At 40.7% G+C, this 22,683-nt stretch overlaps 1 long non-coding RNA gene across 3 annotated transcripts; it reads left to right on the forward strand.

The window, feature by feature from the left end:
- Window positions 1–109: 109 nt before the first annotated feature.
- LOC107835787 (uncharacterized) lies at window positions 110–22,342 on the forward strand. 3 transcript variants are annotated; one of them, XR_001661610.1, is made up of 3 exons: window positions 110–289; window positions 18,408–18,550; window positions 22,188–22,342. It is a non-coding gene; the product is annotated as an uncharacterized LOC107835787 (long non-coding RNA). The 3 variants fall into 3 exon arrangements; XR_001661608.1 differs by having other exon boundaries at window positions 112–227; XR_001661609.1 differs by lacking the exon at window positions 110–289 and adding an exon at window positions 13,075–14,041.
- Window positions 22,343–22,683: the final 341 nt, after the last annotated feature.

Consider the following 22,683-nt stretch of genomic DNA (forward strand, 5'->3'; position numbering starts at 1 on the left):
ACTTTTATGTATATCCCAAAGAAGCTCCATCCTCACCTTATTTTTATTTTATTTTTTTTAAAGAATTACCAAACATCTGATATGATTCTGATGGCACATTTGTTCACTTATTTATCTTTCTTTTTTTTGCAGAAGTTGGTGTCATGCCAAGAACAGAGCTGTTAAGTCCCACAAATCTTCAACATGATAAAGGTCGGGGCTTTGGAAGGCTTTTCCAGAAGCTTAATGTAATCATGATGTGCTTTTGAAAATGTTTGAAAAGTTTCAACCATCAGGCCAGTGATTTGAGGTAAACAATTCAGAGTTGTCCTGCCTTGTTATTCCATCAGTCTTCTGTAATCTACCAGTACATCTGATGGTGAAAACGACCCAAAGTATGATGTAGTCACTATCTTGCGTTAAAGATGGTACGTTATTCGCCTTAACTTCAAACATACGTCTTGCCCCAGGGGCCAAATAGCTCAATCTTTTTCTCCATTGAACACCAAACCTTTTTTTCTTTCTTCAGATGACATTTGATATGTCTGTTTGGGTAGCTGGCTGCAAACCTTAGTAGAGCTTGAAGATATTCCTATTGTTTTTATTGTGTGATTGTTACTTGGACTTCATGCTCTGTTCATTTCGATGCTAAACCCATGACTGTGGACGGTGAAAGCGAACACTTCGGTTCCAGTTTATGGCCGTTTTGCGCCTTGGTGATTCCAGGGTTGTTCCAATCAACGTAATAACTTATGAGGATGACAATTTGGGTCTTCTTCTTGAACGTCCCAAAATGGAGACGCATTTGAATATTCTGTATGGATCCTCAACTAACTTGCAAACCAAGTTATTATTATTATTTTTAATTCCTGTAGTTATATGTTGATTAATTTCACTCTAAAAAAAACAAACAAAAAAAAAAACAACATTTCAAATGAACATTTCAAAGCCCCAAATCTAAGACATTCATGCCTCTGATGGATGTATGTAAACTTCTGACAGGAGCCAAATAAAGACCTGAGACTGTTAGTGTTCGCAAATGATAACTCAGTCAGTTGCTCAGCATGTCTCACATCCAGTCTTTGTGTATGAATCGCAATGAAATCCAGCTCTGGAACATCAAAGCAAGTTGTTGCTAACAAAGCTCCATTTAAGTGTTGCTCATCATTTCAGCCCTCCGTCTCATCAGCAGAAGACAGGCACAACAAATTGGTTCAGAGGTGATTGAGAGCATAGATCAGTTTCTTCTTCATCTTTTTAAATGTCCAACGTAACCTTTGGAAGTAAAGCACAATGACATGCATGTTTTCTGAATGCCTCTCAGATTCTTTAATAGAAGGCATCTATTTAACTCACCATGGTGTGTTTAGTCAAGTCAAGCATGTCATCAAAAAGACACTCTTATTTGGTCAATGAAAGAGCATAATTTTATTTCCGATGATCAAAGCGGCTAGGTCTTTTATCTGTGGCACACTGAATGTAATGGCTGCCTCAATAGCGGTAGCGAGCGCTGTTATTTTACTAATAGCAAAGGCTTGATCTTAGACTATGATTCTTGATCTATATTCATTATCACAACAACCTGAAACATATATATATATATATATATATATATATATATATATATATATATAGCTCTGATATCTCTGCAATGTGATAGCACAGTGATATCACTGCATCATTTTGACTATTGTTTTTCATTTTTATTTGTTCCTTTTCTAGATTTTTTTTCTATAATATCGAACGTAATTAGCCTCATTAAAGAGATTTTTGACGAGAGTATTTCACCTAAAAGTTGAAGTGTTTTGTTAGATTCTTGTATTTTGGAGAGAAGTTGCATGTGTGGATTCTGTATATGATGTAGTTCTTGCTGTTTGGGAACCCCAGTGCACAATTTCACTCTGCGTCATCCATTCCTCTATAATACCACTCTTCACTTGGCAGTATTCATAGAACAATACCTGGCACAGACTGACAGATATATTTGACTATTAATATTCTGATAGTCAGGTGGTGCCCTTATGATAAAAAAATGCAAAGTTTATTAATAACTACCCTGGGCACTAATTAGTTATTCATTATCAGACCAAAATATAAATGACTACCTTCCATATTCACATGTAGTGTAGTTTCCTTCTAGTATCAACTGTCTTGCAGTCGTAAAATGTGTGTCTGCAATATAGGACGTTTACACAAAGCAATGGCAATTTATTTGCTTATATATTTTGGTGTGTTTTTTTGTTTTTTTTTCCCTTAAAATCAGGTTTTCTAACAAACTCTTCCACAGTTGCTTGTGGAAGATTCTCATTCGGCTGCATGCACTGAGTATCTCTGCAATTTGCCCTGGAGGTGATCATTGAGCTGCCTCCCGTTTATTTACACGTTTGATTGTCTGGCGAAGATTTTAAAAACAACAGCTACCCAGATCTCGTCTCGTTCCGTCTCTCCTGCGACTAACCTTAAGATAACTTTAGTGCAGCGCATTTAAAGAGAGAATGCGGAGAACATTTGCTCAAGTGTCTGGTCTCCTCCCAGATACAAATGAACAATTTGTTTTCCATTTCTTTCCAAACCTTCATCTCAGCCTTTCTGCTTTGAAGTAGGGGTGAAATGGGAGGAGAAGCGCAGAGAAGAGGGGGAGGGGGGGTTGCAGATTGAACGATACTGTGTTCGTCTTCAAAGAGTCCCAGCTTGCTTACAAATGCACTGGCAAGTACAACACCTTCAAGGTGAAATTGATAAATCTAGTGGTGAGCTCTTTCATGGCAATAATAAGCAGAATTTGTAGAAAGGATGCATGGATTTTTTTTTAGATGCAAATATTGTCAAACACCACCAGGCAAAGACTAAATTGAACTGTGCCAAGTAGATAAGAACATATTGGGAACGCATGGGGGTACATAATTAGATTCATGAACTGTATCCACCTGGGCCTGGCATGGCCTAATCATAGCTGATACAGTGTTTTATGCTTACATTTAAAACATCTACCGTTGGCCTTTGATCATCCCCAAAGTTGGCTATCTGCACTGAAATTGGCATTTCTGGAATGGCCAACAACACGCTTCTTTTGCATATCAAACACACGATCTGATTGTAGTCGTTGAGACAGAAACTTTCTCCAGGCAAAGACAGAGAGCAAAAACAAACAAGCCAGGAGGGAAGAAGGCAGAAAGACAAAGAGAAAAGAGAGGAAGCTCATCAGCTGTCCCTCTGCCAGATGACATCCTTTGTAGCCCCTCTGTCATTTCTTTCTCATCTACTGGGATGGACAGAATCGTCTTTTTCTCTCTCCTGCTCTTTGGGATGACTGCTTCACTGAAGTCCCTTGAGACACCTTTTTCCCTGTCTCTTGCTTCTCTGGCTTTCAGTGGGCTGCTATTTTCCTGAAACTTTATGAATTAGTCACAAACCTTTTTCTCCCCCCCCCCTCCCCCCTTGTCAACCCCCCCCAGCTTTTTCACCACTTCTTTTACTTTCTCATCTCACAGTCTGGACACACATTCAACACCTGCCTCACAAACCCACTGTCCATCTTTGCCCATCAGCCTGTCTGCTACTACCCTACTGCCCTCCCTTTTATTTTTACCTTACTTTTCTCAATTCCTGCCAAGCAACAAACGTCTTTGGGACCGTCGTCTTTCCAGTGTTTTCTCTATATTGTTCACTCCGTGGTCCTTCCTTTTTACACAGTGCACACATGTAAGTAAAGACAATAAGAAAAAACAGAGAGATAGATTTCACGGACAAAAACAAAACAAAACAAAAAAAGTTTTTGCTCTCACAATCATAAATGAAATGCAGCTGTAGATTGAATGGCCTCACAACTCCCCCGCCGTCTATGCTCCACCTTCCTCCGGCTACCTTTGAGATTGGGCCGACACAGGGGGTGGTGTGTATGCGCGCATGTGTGTCCAACTCCTTTGTGACCGCTTTCCTGAACCCGAACCCTCCCTGCACTCGGGGAAATGGTGGACTGTGGCAACGACAGGGCAGTTTTACAGTGCGCCGGGCTGAATGTTAAACTTATATTTAATGTATGACATTTCACACAAATCATCCCGCCACAGACATGACCCTGGGGTATTCCGCAGATTGCTTTTTCAGTGCCTCAGCAACTGTGGAATTATTCGTCCCAGTGAGAAAGGGAGAAAGAGGCGAGGAGAGGGAGGCGGAGGGAGGGGGAGCGGGGTGCAGCCTTTGAGTTTGGCGAAATGATCGCCCTCTCGCTGCTCTGGCCATCCTAGACTGGAAGCTCTCCCTCACTTTTTCTCTGTGATATCATGATCGCAGGGCCATGCCAAATTGAAAACATCTTGGCAGTCTGGAGGCTGTATGAAATAACCATATATTATGTGTAGTATAACACCCGATTGGACAGCTAAACAATTTTGGTGTTTTGCAGACTCAAAAGATTCCTTGTGCCCCCTCTCAACCCTACACCCACTCATTTGAATGTGAAAAATCTTCACGGCGGCGTATGGAAATTATCTCTGATTTGTAAATTGGAGTGGAATTTATACCTGATACCCCCTAACAGAATGTTGTCCGACATGGATAAGTTAAAAAAAAAATAAAAAATAGGAACCCCTCCACCCTCCTGCACATGTGTGTGTATAAAGAAAAAAATGTTGCCCTTTTTTTTCCAGACTTGCTTTGCAAGGCACTTTTCCAACATGTTATGAAAAGAGTGCAAACAACAAGAAGTGGAATTTTTTTGTCAAAACTTACCCCGATGTCGTCTTAAATGTAAATCCTTTTCTTTCCTTATTCTTTCTTTTTTTTTAAACACTATCATTTTAAAAAAAGAGCAGCTTGCGACTGCTTTAAAACTGAACCTTTTCTTGCGTGCTCGTTGGCTCAACCTTGTAAAACAATATATATGTTATAACAGATGTGACAGCTGGGTCATCCATTTTATTTGAGGGGACATTTTTCAGCATTTAAGGTTAGATAGGAGAGGCACAGTGTCCACTACATCAGCGTCACTCTCTGTTTTCAAGGTTAGGTGGAGGGTACAAGCATCAGAGCACCGCTACCTGTAACATTGAAAACTGCTCACATAACTGCTCACGCTAAACACTTTCCATGCAGCCACCCACTGAAAAGTATCTACCCCCTTTGGTAGGAAAACAAAATCCAATACATTCTTATGAATTTGAATTGACCCTGTTTGTAAAAACAGTCCACCTGTGTCCAATATAATATCTGCTGATCTGTGAATGCTTCCTAGATTTGTCAGAGAACATTAATAAACAAGATGCATCGTTACAATCAAGGAACACAGCAGACAGGTCAGGGTTAAAGTTTAAAAAAAATAAATAAATTGGAGTGGAAGAGTATGGTGAACCTGCAAAAGTACCAAGACATGGCCATCCAGTTAAATGAAAAGAATAGACAAAGAGAGCACTAATTAGCCAAGAGCAAAACTGTGGAGGAGCTGCAGAGATCCACAGACGACTATCAGAAGAGTTGAAAGAAAGGGAAAAGAATCCCAGACTGCAGGTTGCTGCAATAAGAAGCTCTGGTTTGTCAAGAGATCAAAATTAAAGTAAACCCTAAACACACCATTCACAATGAGACTTAACAACTATAATGGAGTTGTTTAATCAACCATTTGGATGGCCCAGTTAAAGTCTAGATCTAAGTCTGTTGAGGCAAGGCTTTCTATGCTTTCTATGCAGTCTGACTAAGCGTGAGTGATTTTGCAAAGAGGACTGGACAAAAGTGTCAGTTTCTAGACATGAAAAAATGGTATAAACATACCCCCCAGAAGACTTGCAGAAAAAAAAGGCATGGCCTGAGGGAGGTGGTACACATACCTACACTGTTCAGAAATAGTTTTTAAAACAACAAAAAAATTTTTTAAAAAATTTAAAAAACCCATGCCATCCTTTGTCCTTCCACTTCACAATTATGTACTGCTTTCTCTAGGTCTAAAAAACAGAATTCCTTAAAGAAAAACAAGTTAACAGATCTAACTTTCCAAAATGTGAGAACAACTTAGGGGATGTGAATACTTTTGCACGACTGTCCATTGCAAATTGGTGTGAAAAGAACTTGCTTAAGAAGATGAAAAATGTTTGCGTCATGTTCGATTACAGATAATTATTTGCTAGAGTTGTGATTATTAACAATCTAAACATTAGAGGAAGATGAGAAAAACACCCTCAGTTTACTGGAAGGTCCATCTAAATAGCACACAAACACCTAAAGAAATGCCTAATAGTCATGGCCTAAAAATGTTAAGAAACAATTCCCAACAGCAATGGCCTATTTTGCCTTCAAGCTTAGTTTAAGGGTAAAATTTATATGTGCGTGTATGAGTGCATGTGTGCGTGTGTGTGTGTGTGTGTGTGTTTTAGATGCACTACTTATGATGAACAACTGAGATAAAGAGGATCTGAATTTCACTATTGTGTCTAATTATGAAGGATCATTTGATACAACTAACAATTTCAGCATTGTAAACATCACGGAAAGATAAAAAAAAAAAGAAAAAAGAATATCATAAAATGTGCAGAGTCCTCCTGTACCACACGCTACACGCACACATGCACACACAAACACTGTAAGTCACAACCACAGTCAACAGCATAATTATCAGTTTCCCCACAGGGCGTTAGGAAACCTGTTCCTAATTGGAACCCAGTTGGGACTTTACATGGATTAAAATACATGAGGCTTCTGCAACAGGAAAACCCACACACACACACACACGCACACACACACACATAAAACAAAACAAAAAAAACACACACAAAAAAACCACATCATCCCCTTGAGTTCCATGTTTTCCTCCAAATTTTTATTTACGCTAAGTCTTGCATGATCCCCATTGTCTCGCTACACACGGGTCGAGCACAACAATTGGAGTCTCCAAAGCACAATTACGGCACTATTTTCCCCTTGTTGTGTATTCTGTTTTTCCTTATTTTTGTTCCATTTCCCTGACTTAAGCTGTTGTCTAATGGACAGCACCATGACAGAGGGGAGTTTGGTATCAGATTGAAGCCGGTTGCCCTTTTTGCCAATTTGCGAGCAGCCTCCTCTGTACTTGTAAGATGGCCAATTAGCTGACCGTCTGACAGAGGCTCTCTGACTGTGGCTATTAAAACACACACTCAGAGGCACATACGCATGCAGAGACAGTGTGGAGACACACCTACACACGCGTGTGCACGCGTTAGGGTGTACGCACACGCACACTCACACTCACACACAGGGCTCAGCCCTGTCTCAGACTGTCCATCTTAATCTGCTACTTTTATTTATTTATTTCTTATTTTTTTATTTTTGATAAGACGTGGGCCTGGACCTCACCCCTCACCTTCTTCTCACTCTTCAGAGGACACACACACAACCACGCACGGACACACGTGACTCCTTCATTTATCTCACCATAAAAGGCTGTGCTCCTTGACCTCTTTCAACCCCTTCCCATCTTCACCTGTTCTCCTTCCAGCTTCCTCTTCTTCACCTCCCCGCAAACATTTTCCTCTCCATTTTTCCTCTCCATTTAATCTCCCTCTTCTTTCGCCTTCACCTCCATTTCCCTTACCTTCCGTCTCCACCGGAGCATCTCTCCCCTCCTCTCAGACCATCTTCATCCATAAACAACCATCCTCTCCATCTGACTCCCTGCCATTAGTCAGACTCCTTTCATCTTCTCTCGCCCGCTTTTTACTTAAACTCATCTTTACCGCATCTATTTGGAGTATTGGTCTGTGTCAGAAATACTTTTTTCACGTTCCCGCAGTCCTCGGCTGTATTTTTCACCCCTTGTCCACCTGCTGTTGGAGGCATTAGCTGTTTGAAAGGAGTGTTCAGCTCAGTTGACGAGCTATGGAGTCGTCTGTTCGGCATCGAATCAGGCGCCGAAACCATGACCTACGACAAAAACCCCTCAAACTACACACAACAAAATAAATATATGATATTATTATTATTATTATTATTTACTTAACTGTATTGTGAGTACTAAAATAAATTGAATATAGTAGCTCGTACTCATCCACAATAGGCGACTGACTTGTGGAATCCCAACCTTTCTACCTTCCCTTGCCTCCCCTGTTCAGCCCAGCCCCTCTTGGTCCTGTTGTCCATCAGAATGGTTTGTTCAAAGTCTTGGCTCCAGTTCCACCTCCCCTCTCCCACCGTTGTCAGGTTCAAGGGAACTCCTACAAACACACGTAGTGGTTGTGGTGGGGGAGGCGAGGACTAGGTCAACAGCTTCCTGAGACTATAAACACATGAGGCATGGACACCTGCAGGCATACATGCTTGTGCACCGGCGTTACAAAAAAGCCAACCGTATTCAAGCGAAGCAAAGAGACGGAGCCGTAGTTCATGGCATACGAAAGGACCCTCACTTCTGCATGATGTGATTTCAGAAGCAAGAAGTTCATTTAATTGGTAAATAAGTAATCATTGTTTTTGCCCGTAATTAAAACGGAGGACAAAATATCAGCTTGGCCTTAGCTTTGATTTTCAGTACAAAGACGGCAGTGTTTTTCCAGTGGGACTGCTAATGCAAGAAGGCAGAATTCATCCCATCTGCTTCTTCCTCTATTTCTCCTTTACACACACACGCACACGCACACGCACACACACGCACACACACGCACTCTTCAGTATTTTCTTGTTTTCTGACACATCTGGACATTTGTTGCATGTTTGTCGGCTTCAGCAACAACCCTGAAAGAGAGTGCAAACGGACAGTAGCTGTGAGACACGAATCCAAAAAAAAATAAAAAATTCCCTCAGCGATAACTGCCGGGCATTTTGCAAATTTCTTTTTTTTTGGTGTGTATAAAATACATATGAATGAAAAGTTGTTGGATTTCGATTCATTAAAAACTTGCACTCCATATCTTTGGAAAAAAAAAAGAAAAAAGAAAAGTTAAATGTTTCATTTCATATGACCTGTTTCTCATATATTTAAGTTATAACAGAATAAACCCACTAAAAAGATTTTTTTTTCTTTTTGCTTTACATATGATTCATTGCATTGGAAATGCAGACTGCATGACCATCTGTAATTATTTCTAATTAATTTCATCTATTTCTTAGGAGACTGTTTGAATCCCAGAATTAACACAAAGGAACTTCCTGCTTCATTTCTCCCAGCAAAGATAATTATAAAGTTAAGAGGGTTTGCTAATTTAAAAATGCTATCTGCATGACATCAAATACACATCTTTGATCTCGCTCTGTCCCCGATGGTTAAATGCCTTTAATTAGATTCCAAAAATTAACTTTTTTTTTGTGAATAATTAACAGCAAGCCCTCTTTTCTTGTGCTTTGCAAAGACAGTGTATCTGATAGTTTTTTACTTAATTTATTCTGGAGACAAACAAACACTGCACTTTATCAAATGTGCATAGAATCAATCAGTGGCTCATCAGAACAACGCAGTCCGTGTTTCTGCGGTTGCATCCATGTAACACACAGAGATGGTGCAGTGGTTTACTCGCAAATATAACTTCCACTTGGGGCAATTTACTTAAATCTCAGTACACCGTGAAGCATAATCCTTAAACATTGTGGAAAATGGACAAAGCACACACATGACCCACATGTGTTCTGGAGGATCAGAAGGGGGCGGGGGGGATGCAGATGGAGGGAGTTGGGGGGGAACCTTCTACATATCTCATTATATTCCTCTATAGCATATCAGCATCTCTCTGGGTGAATGTGTATACATACAGGGAGAAAGAGAAAGAGTCAGATGATTCATATTATCTTTATCACCCTACCACAGGAGTTGACTTGCCTCCCCTTTTTTCTCCTCCCTATTATGTAAAACTATGGATTATGTTTGGTATGCGCATGAGTCCTGCATTCAGAGGTGTGCTTTTGTATGCAAAGGTGCATGTTAGAGACTTTATAGTGTGCGCTTGAGAGGAAAAGGGGGAATGGGGGTGTTATATACATCTATGCATGCGTGTATGTATGCATCCATGCAGAGACCCCCTTCATTTCTCTCTCTCTCTCTCTCTCTCCCCCCATCTATCATGCATCCATAGGTCTATCAGCTTTGGGAATGAGGTGTGGAGGAAGAGGAAGGGGCTCGAAGGGTGCATGGGGGGCGAGAGAGAAATAAATTTTGCCCCCCCCCTCCTACTTTAAAAATGCACATACATTTCCATACATTGCAAAGGCAGTGAGGTGCGCACACCCTCGCTGCTGTATCCCCAACATGGCCCCAGCACACACAAAAGCACACGCACACGCACACACAAATCCGAAAGCACAACCTACAGCAAAGATGAATGCATGTGTCCCGTTCAGTAGGTGTGGGTGAAAATCTACGCCTTGCCATATTTATCTTCATAAGAGCAGAAGCTGCATTTGTGCCTGTATAAACAGTGGCTGCGGATCTGGGCTCTGTGCATTTGTTTTTTTTTTTGTGTGTGTGTGTGTGTGTGCACAAAACTTAATTTTACTCACCTTAAAAAAAGAAGAAAGAAAAAAAAACACTCACACGTATAAAAAAAAACCCAACTTAACACACATTCTTCTTGATTCCCCCCAAAATAAAGGACATAAATACATTGCACCACGTACTGCAGGTCCAAAAATCAGCAATTCAGAAACTCAAATGTCTCGAGAGTTTGCAAGTGCCCCTGTCTTCGCGCTAAATCCGCAATTCCCCCAACTTCTTCCTTCTTTTCATTTCAATAGCAAAATGCATTTGCTGATGCACAGATTCCAAATAGTTTAGAGTCTATTTGCCGTCTGTCTTGTAGCGAGGCTTTCAGATGCTAAAACAACAACCAAAACCGTTCTCTAAAACACAGTCGAAACACCAAGCTCTTGTAGATAATGACAGCCTGTCGTGAGAGAGGAGAGAAACATGAGCGTGGTATTATTAAGCAAGACTAGTTTGTTCAGGAGAAATGTTTTTGGCTTTTAAAAAGTTCCATTTTGCACTCCCCAGGCTCTGCAAACGGGGGTACCCCGGGGAAGTGTGCATGCGTGTGTGCGTGCGTGTGTGTATGCATGGGGGTGAAATATGTAAGCGTGTGTGTGTGTGCATGCTAAAATATTCTGACTGAGCTGTCTAGCGGCTCACAGAGCAGAGAGATGTGTCCTGTCTCCTGCATTCAAATGTGAATGGGTTTTTGGAGGCTAAAAGTAAACAGATATGCTTGCTTGAACACACACATGAGAACGCGTGTATGTGCGCACCTGCCGTCTCGTACGTATGCATGTGCGCCCGCACAAAAAAAAACAAAAACCGCAGCACGGGATGCGGACACGGGACGTGTGAACACGAGAGTTGTAGTGCGTGTCTCCCCATCTGTTGTCCGTGTGTATTTCAACCTCTCTCAGCCATCAATCTTCACCGCTAGGGGTATCTGCACGCCTTTGGCATGCTGACAAACGCAGCGGCGTCATTCAGTCAATGAATATAAAAAAAAACAAAAAACAAAGAATGTTTCGGGAAGGACAGTCAACAGCCTGCGAAGGTACGGTTTTATATGGTGATATAANTGACAAACGCAGCGGCGTCATTCAGTCAACAAAAAAAAAAAAAAAAAAAAAAGAATGGTCGTCACGGACGTGCCCTTTCACGGCCTGCGAAGGTACGGTTTTATATGGTGATATAAACCTCTGCAGGTCTACGTTCTCAGCTCACTCCTTAAGCTCTTTAATTCTGTTCCATATCCCACTTGCGGTATATGGGCTGTAATATAAGATAGCCCAAGACAATGAGCTGTCCAGTTGCCGAGGGGGTTAGCTGACATTGTGTTATGAGCGTGGAGGCAGGAGGGATAGGGAAGAGGTCGAGTGAAGGGTAGGAGGGGGCCCTTCAAACAAAATATGACCCTTTAAAAGGGCTGTTTGTAAGGGCTGGAATCCTCCTAGCTACCATATTTCCTCCTACTCTTCCCCATTTCTGCCCCCGTTGTCCCTCTTACACTTTTCCTCACTTAATCCGTTCACACACACAGATGTGTTGTCTGTCAAGACGGCGATGATAAATTAGCACGGGTGCTGCTGGTGAAATAGGAGCTGGTGTCTGAGGGCAGAGGGTGATAAAGTGGACAATGCCAGGGATGAACCACTGATAGTTCAGCTGTGACTCTGCCGGCCTGGAGAAGTACTTTGGCTGAAACTGTGTTAGATTTTCTTCCAGAACAGTTACTGCAGATGGTACACCACGCACACACACACACACACACACACACACACACATGCACACACAGGAAAACGGTTCTTTATACAGTGTTTGGAAAGAGCAAGGCTGAATTTTCTTATTCTTCGAATATATTCATTATTTACAAATCTGAAACAGGAAACAGTAGTAACCAACTGCAGGAATCTACTTACAGATATTATTCATTTACAAAAAAAAAAAAGAAGAAATGCATAAATGCAGAGAGAATAAATGCAGAAACAAGCAAAAGAAAAAAAACTATAAAAAAGACACTTAAATTTTTTGTTGCTATACAGCAGGAGAAGGTTAGAGGATAGAACATAGATAAGTTTTGTCACATGCTTTGCACAATCTTCACTACTATTAAAAACTCCTTTTATTTATGTTCGTGTTGGTGAGGGCAAAAAGGGCTGAATGGATGCGTAGGGTATATTTTTTTCCTTGTTTTTTTTTTATATATATATATTTTGGATGGGGAGGGGTGATTCTTTTACCTGAAGGCTTTGGATACTGTGTGCTTGTTTACGTCTGCGCTTGCGTTTGTGTGTGTACGGACATGTGTTTCTCATGAAGGCCCATGCCAGGCAAATTAATTCTCAGAAGTTGCGTGGCGGGGGCTCTCCATCCCTTTGAAATGGGGCATACTACTCCCTGTAATCAATAAGTCAAGCCATCTCGGCAGCATGTGGCAAACCCCCCGGCACACAGATGAAGAAGCCCAATTTACTCATCATAAATTCTGATTCCCACAATAACTCTGAGGGAAGGTCCCCCGATATCTAGATATCGCAGGGGTGTTTGAAAGGCCGACAGGCCCTTGCCTTGACCAGGTTTCGCTTTGTTGATTAGAAATAATAATAATAGTAATAATTAAAAAAAAACGTAATTTAAATGTATTGCATTTAAAAGTGCAGGTTTTTTTTTCTTCTTTTTTTTGTTGACAAAAAACTCCTTTTTTTATTCCAGCATTCGCACAGAGTCAAATCAAATTTGCGCTCCCATCTTCTTGGAAACCACACGTCATGCATCACAGGCGCTTTTGTCTACCTTTTGACAAATTTCCTTGAATCTGGGCATTTTCTAATGAACCTCGACATTCACCTCCAGACAAGTTGGTGATGTGTGCAAGGCCGGACATGTGATGTTGGGGGACATGCAAATCTAACGGACAAGTGCTGTCTCTGCTGCTTAAAGCCTCCCTGCTCAGAAGGCCCAAGTATATGACAATGACCTGGGGAGGAGGAAGTGTGGCAAAAAAAAAAGAAAGAAAACAAATGACACACCTACGGAGGGCGGGATGCAAGGACTGCTTATTGAACGGTGCAAGAACAGGGCAAGAGAAAAGCGGCAACAGCGGGAGAACAGTTTACTCAAAACATCTGTAATATCTGCGTATCTGTGTTTGTGGTAACACCATGAACAGCCGCTTGTGAAAACACAAGTGCCGTCACTGTACATGTAGACAACACATGGTGCAAAAGAAATGATTTAATACAGCATGGCATCCTCAACACCAGTGGCGCTCTATCTATCTTCTTTTTGGCAAGGACTTCCTGCTCTCCAGAGTGGCTCCGTCAATGCATGACATTTACGAGGCTCCCATGAGCCGCGGCGCATGTTGCACAGATGACGAGGGACGCCTTCCGCGCCATGACGACAAAACTGCCAAATTGTGAGACATTGTGCGTGTAATTTTCTCCAGAAAAAAAAAAAAAAAAAAAAAGCAAAGCAAAATTCAAACAGAAGCTCATCTCTGCTGATAAGAAGAGAAAATGCATGACATGGGGATGATAAGAGGAGGAGGCAGGAGAAACTTCAATGGCGGAGTGTGTTTGGATACGGCGAAGTGGAAGCAAAGAGAGTTTTCCACGCGAGTCAATACTGCTGTCTTCATTTGTAAGTCAGAGTTAAGAACACTAATTCCTGACCTGTTAGATACATCTGAGAACAGAGAGCTTTCCGGGATGCTAATCCATAAGTCTGCAGCTAAGTGGTTCATCAGCAAGAGCCTGAGATCGAAAGTCGCCAATTAAGACGCCTAAACGCCTGGCTAATTGAGCTCAAAGTGTAGTCTGTCTCTCACATGATCACAAATGATTAACAAACAGACACACACGCCTGGCTAATTCTTGGCAGCTCAGCTGCAGGGCTTAATGGTGAAAACGGTTGGATGTTCAAAGAGCACCCTGCGATTGGCAGTTTGCCGGCGTAGTTACATCATCAGCAATTAACACCAACCACATTTGACGCTTACGAAAGCAAAATCTGATCCATTATTGTGAAAAGATGAAAGTTATGTTTGTGACTGAATGTCTGTGCAGTGTTGCATGCTGCTGAGTAAATAATTTAGCCACTGGCCGCTTGTGACGAGCAGCAAAGTATCAGTTCAACAGCTAAAACCAGATGTTTAGGCACATTGTATAAAAATGATAGGCTGTTTTTCCCTTACTGACATTAAATCAGAGAAAACATTTTCTGTTTTAGGTCAGTTGGGTTTACTAAAGTTATCTACTAAATGCCAAAACATTGAAGGAGAAAAGCTATAGTTTTTATTACTTTCTTCAAAATCAGAATGTTATAACTTTAAACAACACGGGCGTGTCCACACTGTTCATAAGTAAGGCAGTGTTTTGGTAAAGAATCTGTGTATTGGCTTCAGGCCCTTTGAGACTGGTGACTCATGATGGTAAGAGAGTCACATTAAAACAAGTCTTCTACTGACATGACCTTAGAGGCCACTCAGCCAAGAAGAAGCCATATTCTGAAAAGCAACCTAAAATGCTGGGTTACATTTATACATGCACTTAACAAAAATTTGTGTATATATATATATATATATATTTTTTTTTTTTTTTTTTTTTTTTCCTTGAGAGAGGGGCAGGGGAATTGAAGTTTTTGGCCATCAGAACCATTTGTTATATTCGGAGGAAAAATGGGGAATCTCGCAGCAGCATTCCGATGTTTGGTGCTGGTAGAATTACTAGTTATGGCTTCTTTACAAAATGTGATGGTGAGGTGCACTTGACAAAATAGATGGCATCAACATTATCCAGATATCCAATGACTCCACTTTGAATGATCAATTAAACTTGATTGCTTAATAGGCAAGATTTAATTAGAGCGTATGCAACTGACTTTGAACTGTGCCAAAATTGGCGCTCGTCGTAGAATTTGCATGATGAAAATCCATGCATTTTGACCTGAGCCTCTTGTTATCCAATCCTCTTTGTCACAGCCCAACTGGTGAACTTTTCTCGCTCCTTTGCATGCAAAACTATTGTGTAATTGGTCAGAAACTGCTAACGGCAAAGTGAGAGAACGATGATAACTACACTGGTCCCAGGTGCAGAGAAGGGAATCTTGAACTGGGAGTGTTCTTCTGCTGCTGCTGGCCTTTCTTGTGTGCATCTTGGAAAAGTATTATCTTTCCAAGTTGTGACCCCTACTGTTTGGGAAGATAAGTGCAGTGAGTCTTTCAAAAACACCAGCGTAGGTCTTTTTTCTTTTTTTTTTTTTTTACAGTATCAAATTGCACCAAATCACACAGCATTCTGTTAAAGTCTAAACACTGAAATGGTCTGCGTCTTGGTTGAGAGGTCAGTCGACCCAGATTGAAACAGCATTTGCTTTTTATCGACCTGTGCACTTTAACATTGGTAGAGTTACTGAGCTACATATGTTGTCCAAAAGCAGATACAGAACCCAAGAAAAATACGACATCAAATTGCATATCTCAAAATCATAAAGTTTTACAAAAAAAAAATAGAAATTATATCCACTGATTTACTTTTTTTTTTTTTTTTCTTAAAGTCATTGTGTCACCTGTTCTTGTACCGTCTCCCTTACACCAAAGTGTAATGCTCGCAGTGTTTATTTGGAGCAGTAGAGGTCTTTGTGAGGAATGAGGACAGATAACATCTGCTCCAGGCCTCTCCCTGGCTTGGCCCACAGGTCTGAGGAGCAAAGCGAATTGTGTCTGAAAGGGGATGATACCCATCGGAATGTTAATGGGGCTGAATATTTCAGAGGTGGGATCATCACATGGCAGCAGGAGGACGGCTGGGTTTCCCAAAAACATTTAGCGGTTGAAGTTCCTCTGTGTTATTGTAAAGTCGGAGTCAGAGATGATTTCTATGCTACAGCTAACAAGGTCCAGTTGCTGTCGCTGGTGTGTGGAGGAGGGGGGGAGGATATGTCTCCGGTGCTCTTTCATATTAATCAAGAAGTTCACCCAAATGTACTGTTTGTGTGACTGATTGCTCTTCTTTTATTTGTAATTATTTGTGTTAATTCTAAATGAAAGTAACGTTCAAGGCATAAACAAAGGATGTAAGACAAAAAACACTGCTTTATTCTAAAATGGATGTAAAAGGATATTAGTTTTTTTGTTTTTTTTTGGCTGCAAAAGATGCGATGCCTTTAAGTTTCATTTATTATTATATTTGTTGTGGTTCTTTTGTGGTGTTTGCCATGATGCAAAAACTGTATAAACAAGTTATTATACATATGGTAAAGCCATTTACCAAAGCTCTATCACATTTAGTCTTTTTGTAGTGGTAGTGGTAAGACAAACATAACAATAAAAACAAAAAAAACAAAAAAAAGAAAGAAAAAAAGTGGGAAGGAATGGGGGGGATTGCCCCAGCAGCCCTTATAAACATCTGGAAACCACTATGGTGCTTTTATTTTTGCTAAAATTAGTGTTTGTGTTAGCCTTGGGAAAGGGAGAGAGAAAGAGAGAGAGAAAGAGAAAGAGACCAACTTGGAGGAGTCCACTTTTTTTTTTTTTTCATCAGAGTGAAACTGATGTTTGTGGAGGAGAGGGGGGAAAGGAGACAGAAGGAAGAGACCAGGTCAAAAAATTAGGAGAATTATTGCAGTGCTCCCAGATGTGTGCAGGGAGGATGACCTGAGAAAGTCAAAGTTGTTCCCCATCAATCATTGCCATATGCTTGCAGAGAAATGGATCCTGCAGGACACTTCATATTCCCCTTTCTGATTAGTTCATTTGAAAGATGAAGAGGGGAGGGGGGCGGTTAGGGGTGGAAGGTGATGCTCTTTCTGAAAATGGACGGTCCTGGCGCAACCCAAAAAAACAGAGGAACTCAATTTTAGAATCAAGAATTGTTATTTAAGACTCCAGGCATCTTCCTTCTTCTTCTTCTTCTTTGGTTCTTCCTCATTCACCTCCATCACCCTGCTCCTCCTTCTCCTTCCATTCCCCATGTTTTCATTGCACAGGTTAGTGTCAGGGAGCGATGGAGTGAAGGCAACGCGCTCTTAACTCTGATCAAAGCAGCCAAGGAGGAAAGCTTTTCTAATGACTGGCATTCACTCTGCTTTCTTAATCCACCTCTCCCTCTTCCCCTCTCCTGTCTCCCATCCCTCCCCTTCTCTCTTTCACTTGCCTTTCTCTCTCAGGGCATTGGTAATTATCGGTGAGGTCTTAGTGACTGCAAATGAAATTACCATTTAAGAGAGAGGGAGAAAGAGACATCCCCTTTGCCATAGGAGAGGGCTTAAGTGAGGCAGCTAGGGTTTCGACTATTGATTTTTAAACTGCTACATCAGAGAGTGTAATGCTTTCATAATTTCAAATAAACTGTCTGGTTACGAAGTACTAATGAGAGAAAAAGTGAGAGGCGGACCAAACACAACAAAGACAATGATGGTGGGTGAATTTTAAGTGTTGACATGCATGTGTGGAAATTAAACTACTGCTCTGGTCAAACTACACTGCCACGGTGTAAACAACCCTGAACTAACCGGTAGCTAACAGTAATAAATGTCTACTGTGTGATAACGGGACATTGAAAATTTGATCAGACTGGTACTTTCTATGAAAATTCACATAAAGGGGAAATGTATAAATTTGCAGGTATATTTTTCTTCCACAAACACTATCTTCAAAATTGAAAAGAAAAAAAAAAGTAATGCAACCCCCCCCCCAAAAAAAAAAACCAAAAAAAAAACATCAATTTTCCCGTCACATTTTTAAATATAAAATCATCTTTGATGGTCTGTCTTTACTGAAAATATAAGCCACACATCCATTAGCGATTTCAAATAAGTGGTGCACACAATAAAACTCTGTCCGACGAAAATGTGGCGTAATCGCAGCTTTTACTTCTGATGGCGTAAAGATTCAAAAACAGGGATAGAGAAAGGAAGAACTTTCACGTGTGGCTGCATGAATTTAAATTTCTTTACCTCTTTCACTTTTTCTCTCCCCCCCCTACCGCCTCTGTTTTTCTCACTATAGACCGCAGGCCGTTGGAGGCAGCTTAGAAATCTCTTACATCTGGAACAGCCGTAATTCGTGGGATTTGGCCTGACAGCCATGACAGTCATCGGGGCGACCGACAACAACTGTCTCCTGTGTTAGCGGCTGCAGTGAATATGTGTGTGAGTGTTAGCTTCATTTCAGAGAGTGACGGTGGCTATCGGCTGTATGTGTGTGTGTGTCTGCGTGTGAACGTGACCCTTTCTGTTCAGAAGGGAAACTTTTTGAACAAGTTCCTTACGTGATCTGAATTTTGAGAAATTTACTAAGCAGAAGATTTTCTGTAAAGACAACAAATATAAAGCATAAAGAGAAGCATAAAGAGTGTAGAAATGTGCATTACCAAAAATAGCAATGCCTTTTAAAGAGAAAATATAAAAGCTTCATATTAATTTCGTTGTTTCACTTTTTCTGTTCTCTTTTTTTTTTTTTACTTGGTTGTGTTTCCACTATTTAAGAATAAGATAGAATAAAATATTATGTTATTTTCTTGCACAACAACTTAATCTGATTGGTTTCCTCCATATAAAATAAACAGAGTAAGTTAGAAACTAATTTAATTTCACCTGTTGCATTTTTATTTCAACGTTTTAAAATTCTTTAATATATGATCAATTTTGTCTATATCAATACTGTATTTAAGAGAGCTCCACTTTTGTAGTACAGTTAGGGAAGGAAAAGATAGCATCTATATCAAACACTCACATCCCAGTATTGTGCATTTATTTAGGATTAGACATGAGTCATGTCTCGGATAATTGTTTTTAACAAAAAGTGCCAAAAGCAAACAAAATAAAACTTTTAATTACTCTGAAAGATTATTACTCCGTTGGTGGTTGTTGCAAAAATGAATCAGAAATCAATTTTAAATGGGGAATTTTAATAAAGTCACGCTTGAGTGGTTTTACATTGCAGTTATTTATTCCACTTTGCATCATATCAAGTGTCGTTCTGTGATTTTAAAGTAAGACCTGCTGCCTCCCTGCACAGAGTTTGACGACCAGGACAGAGTCGGGGATGGGGAAAAAATGGATTTGTAAAATTCAATTTCTCTCCATGAAAAGGGCAGAAACTTGCTCTACTAATCTGGCTGAACATTAAACTCTAAAGATTATTCCGGGATAATACCGCATGCGTCCGGCACAGGCGAGCTCAAAGTTGCAGCACTTTTGTTCGCAGTGACACGACGACAGGCTGATACGCAGCAGACAAATTGTCAGTTTGTTTTATGGTGGGCCAGGGACACCCTACGCACAGACAGTAGCGGTCGTTTGCAGGTCCAAAATCCCACATTCCACATTCTTGATTCCAACAGCTCGCCTGCTAAGCTGGGCACCATATGAAGAGCCATTGTTAGAGAGGGTCATGTATCTCTCCCTCGCTCTCTCTCTGTCTGTCTGTCTGTCTCCTGCTCTGCCTTTCGGCCTTCCTCTATTACTGTCAGACTCTATATCTGTGACTCTTGCTCTGTGTATCCGTCCACATTTCACTCTCCTGGCTCTCTGCTGACTAATGTCGCCTGTTTTTTGCCACCATCTTGCGCGAGTTTGTGTATTTCCTGCTTTGTTTCGCTCAAGCCCGTCGCGTCCCGGTCGTGCCGTTTCCGTCTGTGGCTCTGCTTTTCTGCAAGACTCTCACTTTGCTTTCTGCCTCTTTTTTTTTTTCTCCTTTGTGTCTGTCTCCTCCTGTATCCCGCTGTCTGTCTCTCCATCTCCTGCTCCCTCTGCGTCTCCAGATATTCATGGAGAGATTTTCTCACATGTTGGATATAGATTTATGACCCCAGCAAGATCCCCGTGGCCACTAAATTTGATACCATCCACTAAGCCACATTGTTTTTTTGTGTGTGTTCGGGCTTGTCTGTTGTGCGCGATTGTGCGTAAGTATGTATGTGCATGTCTGGGTGAGTGTGTTCATGCATTACAAGGTGGAGGCGGGTGACTTTTAAAGGGTTAGCTTGGGTATGGTGGGTGCAGAGGAGGAATTTACAGTTTATTGAAGCACAGCAGTCAGGTATGTGTGCGAGTGTGCACATCGGGATGTCGGTGAGTGTGTGTGTGTGTGTGTGTGATAAAGAAAAAGAAGGAAAAAGAGAGAAAGAGAGAGAGAGAGAGAGCGCCTGTGGGTGCCAGGTGACCAGGCTAACCTCTTGGCTGGTGTTTTGGATTTAGCCTTTGGATAGCAAAGCAAAATAAAAATGGAATGCTTTTTCAATTACAGATCAGAGAGAGAGTGAACAAAGGCAGGAGAACAGGGAAAAAGTTATTGGGATCTAATATATCAGAAGCTTTGTGCCTCTAAAATCTAAGTGCTTTAATTTTGACAGCCAGAACATTTTGTTCTTGAATATTTAGAGTTCACAAGGGTCGCATAATTTGTACTCAATTTTTCTAAGTAATTTCTCTTGTAAAAGCTTTTCCTTTTAGAAAATTCCTGCACGCCCTTTTGATGGCTTTTTTTTTGTTGCGGAAATTGCAGATTTCTATCTTTCTTTTTTTTGGTGCTTTTTTCTGCACTCCGACTAACATGTACAAGTTGTACATTTGACTTTGCAAAATTGAGCAGCTAGCTCCGTTTTTAAACTCACTAACAACGAGCTGCGAAAATAGAAGACGGCTGAAACTGAATCTGAAGCCACACAGAGACACACCTGTGGAAAAGACAGCCACTTACTGTCTTTTTATTTCTTTATGTTGTCTTATTAATTCTGACAGTAAAGGCACCTGAACGCTCCCATGCATATTTTATTGGCTGTAGGTGGTATTTGTTGTGTATTTATGTCTTTTTTTTTTTTTTTTCTTTTTTTGTTTGAATGCTCCATTCCTTCAACTTATTCCACAAGTTGTCGAGGGCGGGTTTTTTTTTCAAAATGGCATTGTAGAGTGCATAGGATTGTAATGTGCTCGTGTGTGATGCGAAAAGAAATGCTTCTCGCTTTTGATGTCTGGCTGAGAGGAACGACACAAAAATAAAAGCCTTGTAAAATAAAGGAATGTTTTTGCAGGCTCGAGAGTGTGCGATCCCCTAAAATTGTTTATCTGTCAGTCAGGCGGCGAGCGCACGCGCCGACTGCGCTCAAACTTGTGTTTGTGTGAATGCGTGTGTGTGTGTGTGCGCGCGCGTGTGTGTCCACGCCTACATCTAAAAAGCCGTATCTGGCTTCAGATCAAATGGTGTATGAAGTAGGGGAATGACAGAGAGAAAAGTGATAGCTCTTTAATGTTACCTATCCACTCTCAAACCCAAATATAAGACCAGGAACATACGGAATAGAGAAGTGTGTTTTAGAAGAAAAGGAGTGACATGAAACACTTATGTAGAAAAGCTCTGAACATGACTTGGGCTTTGTAGCGAGGGGGAAGAAGATGTCTCGCAAAAAAAAAAAGAAAAAAAAAGAAAGGAAAAAGAAAGAAAGTAAATTGGATGGAGAGAAGAGTGAAGATGGGGTGAAGAATTAAACAGCGACATGCGCTTTTATAGTTTGTGTACGTTAGGGTACAGTCATGTTTCGTATCATGTCTAACTTGTGTTTTGCTTCTTTCCTCGCTCTCCTCACTCTAAACTTTTCACTGTCATTGTGTCGGAGCCAGATGTTATCACAGCAGCTGCATTCGTGTCCATAAATTGCTGCAGTTTTAAGGATTTAAACATTAAATTGATTTCAGAAAGAAATGTCTCATTTAACGTCTGTTGTTGAATTCACCTTGACCATTCCTATTTCTCGATTTCTTTTTTTTTTCTTTTTTTTCCTCTCTGCAGGTCTGAAGCACAAGCTGAAATGGATCAAAGTATTTCATCTTTGCAAAATCGTTTCCGTGTCTCTGTTGTTCATTTTGGCAATTAATTCTACGTGATTTGTTTCTTGTAATGCTGATAAGTTCAGATAAACTACATGAATAAAATAATTTACTTCACTTTGCAACTCTTTTCAATTATTTGTGTATTTTCCTCCTTAGAATAAGATTTTTACACAAGGATTGGTTTTCAAAAGAGAGGCAAGAAAAGTGCCAGAATTAACTGAACACACCTAAAAATCACCAATGGATGAATTCCTCGGCGTAGCGAGAGGGAAATAGCCCCGGAGTAAACACATCGTAACAGTTTCTCGCAATAAACTTAAGAAAATAATTCCAGCAAGAAAAGCACTTTTTTTCTTTTCCCGACACAGACCGGAAGCAACAAGGGAGACATTATGCTTTTTTGGCATTAGGGCTACCCTAGAATTGGACAAACAGAAAATCTGAATTATATATAT

The sequence above is a fragment of the Poecilia formosa genome, unplaced genomic scaffold, assembly GCF_000485575.1.
Source record: "Poecilia formosa unplaced genomic scaffold, Poecilia_formosa-5.1.2 Scaffold22, whole genome shotgun sequence".
Taxonomy (NCBI): Eukaryota; Metazoa; Chordata; class Actinopteri; order Cyprinodontiformes; family Poeciliidae; genus Poecilia; species Poecilia formosa.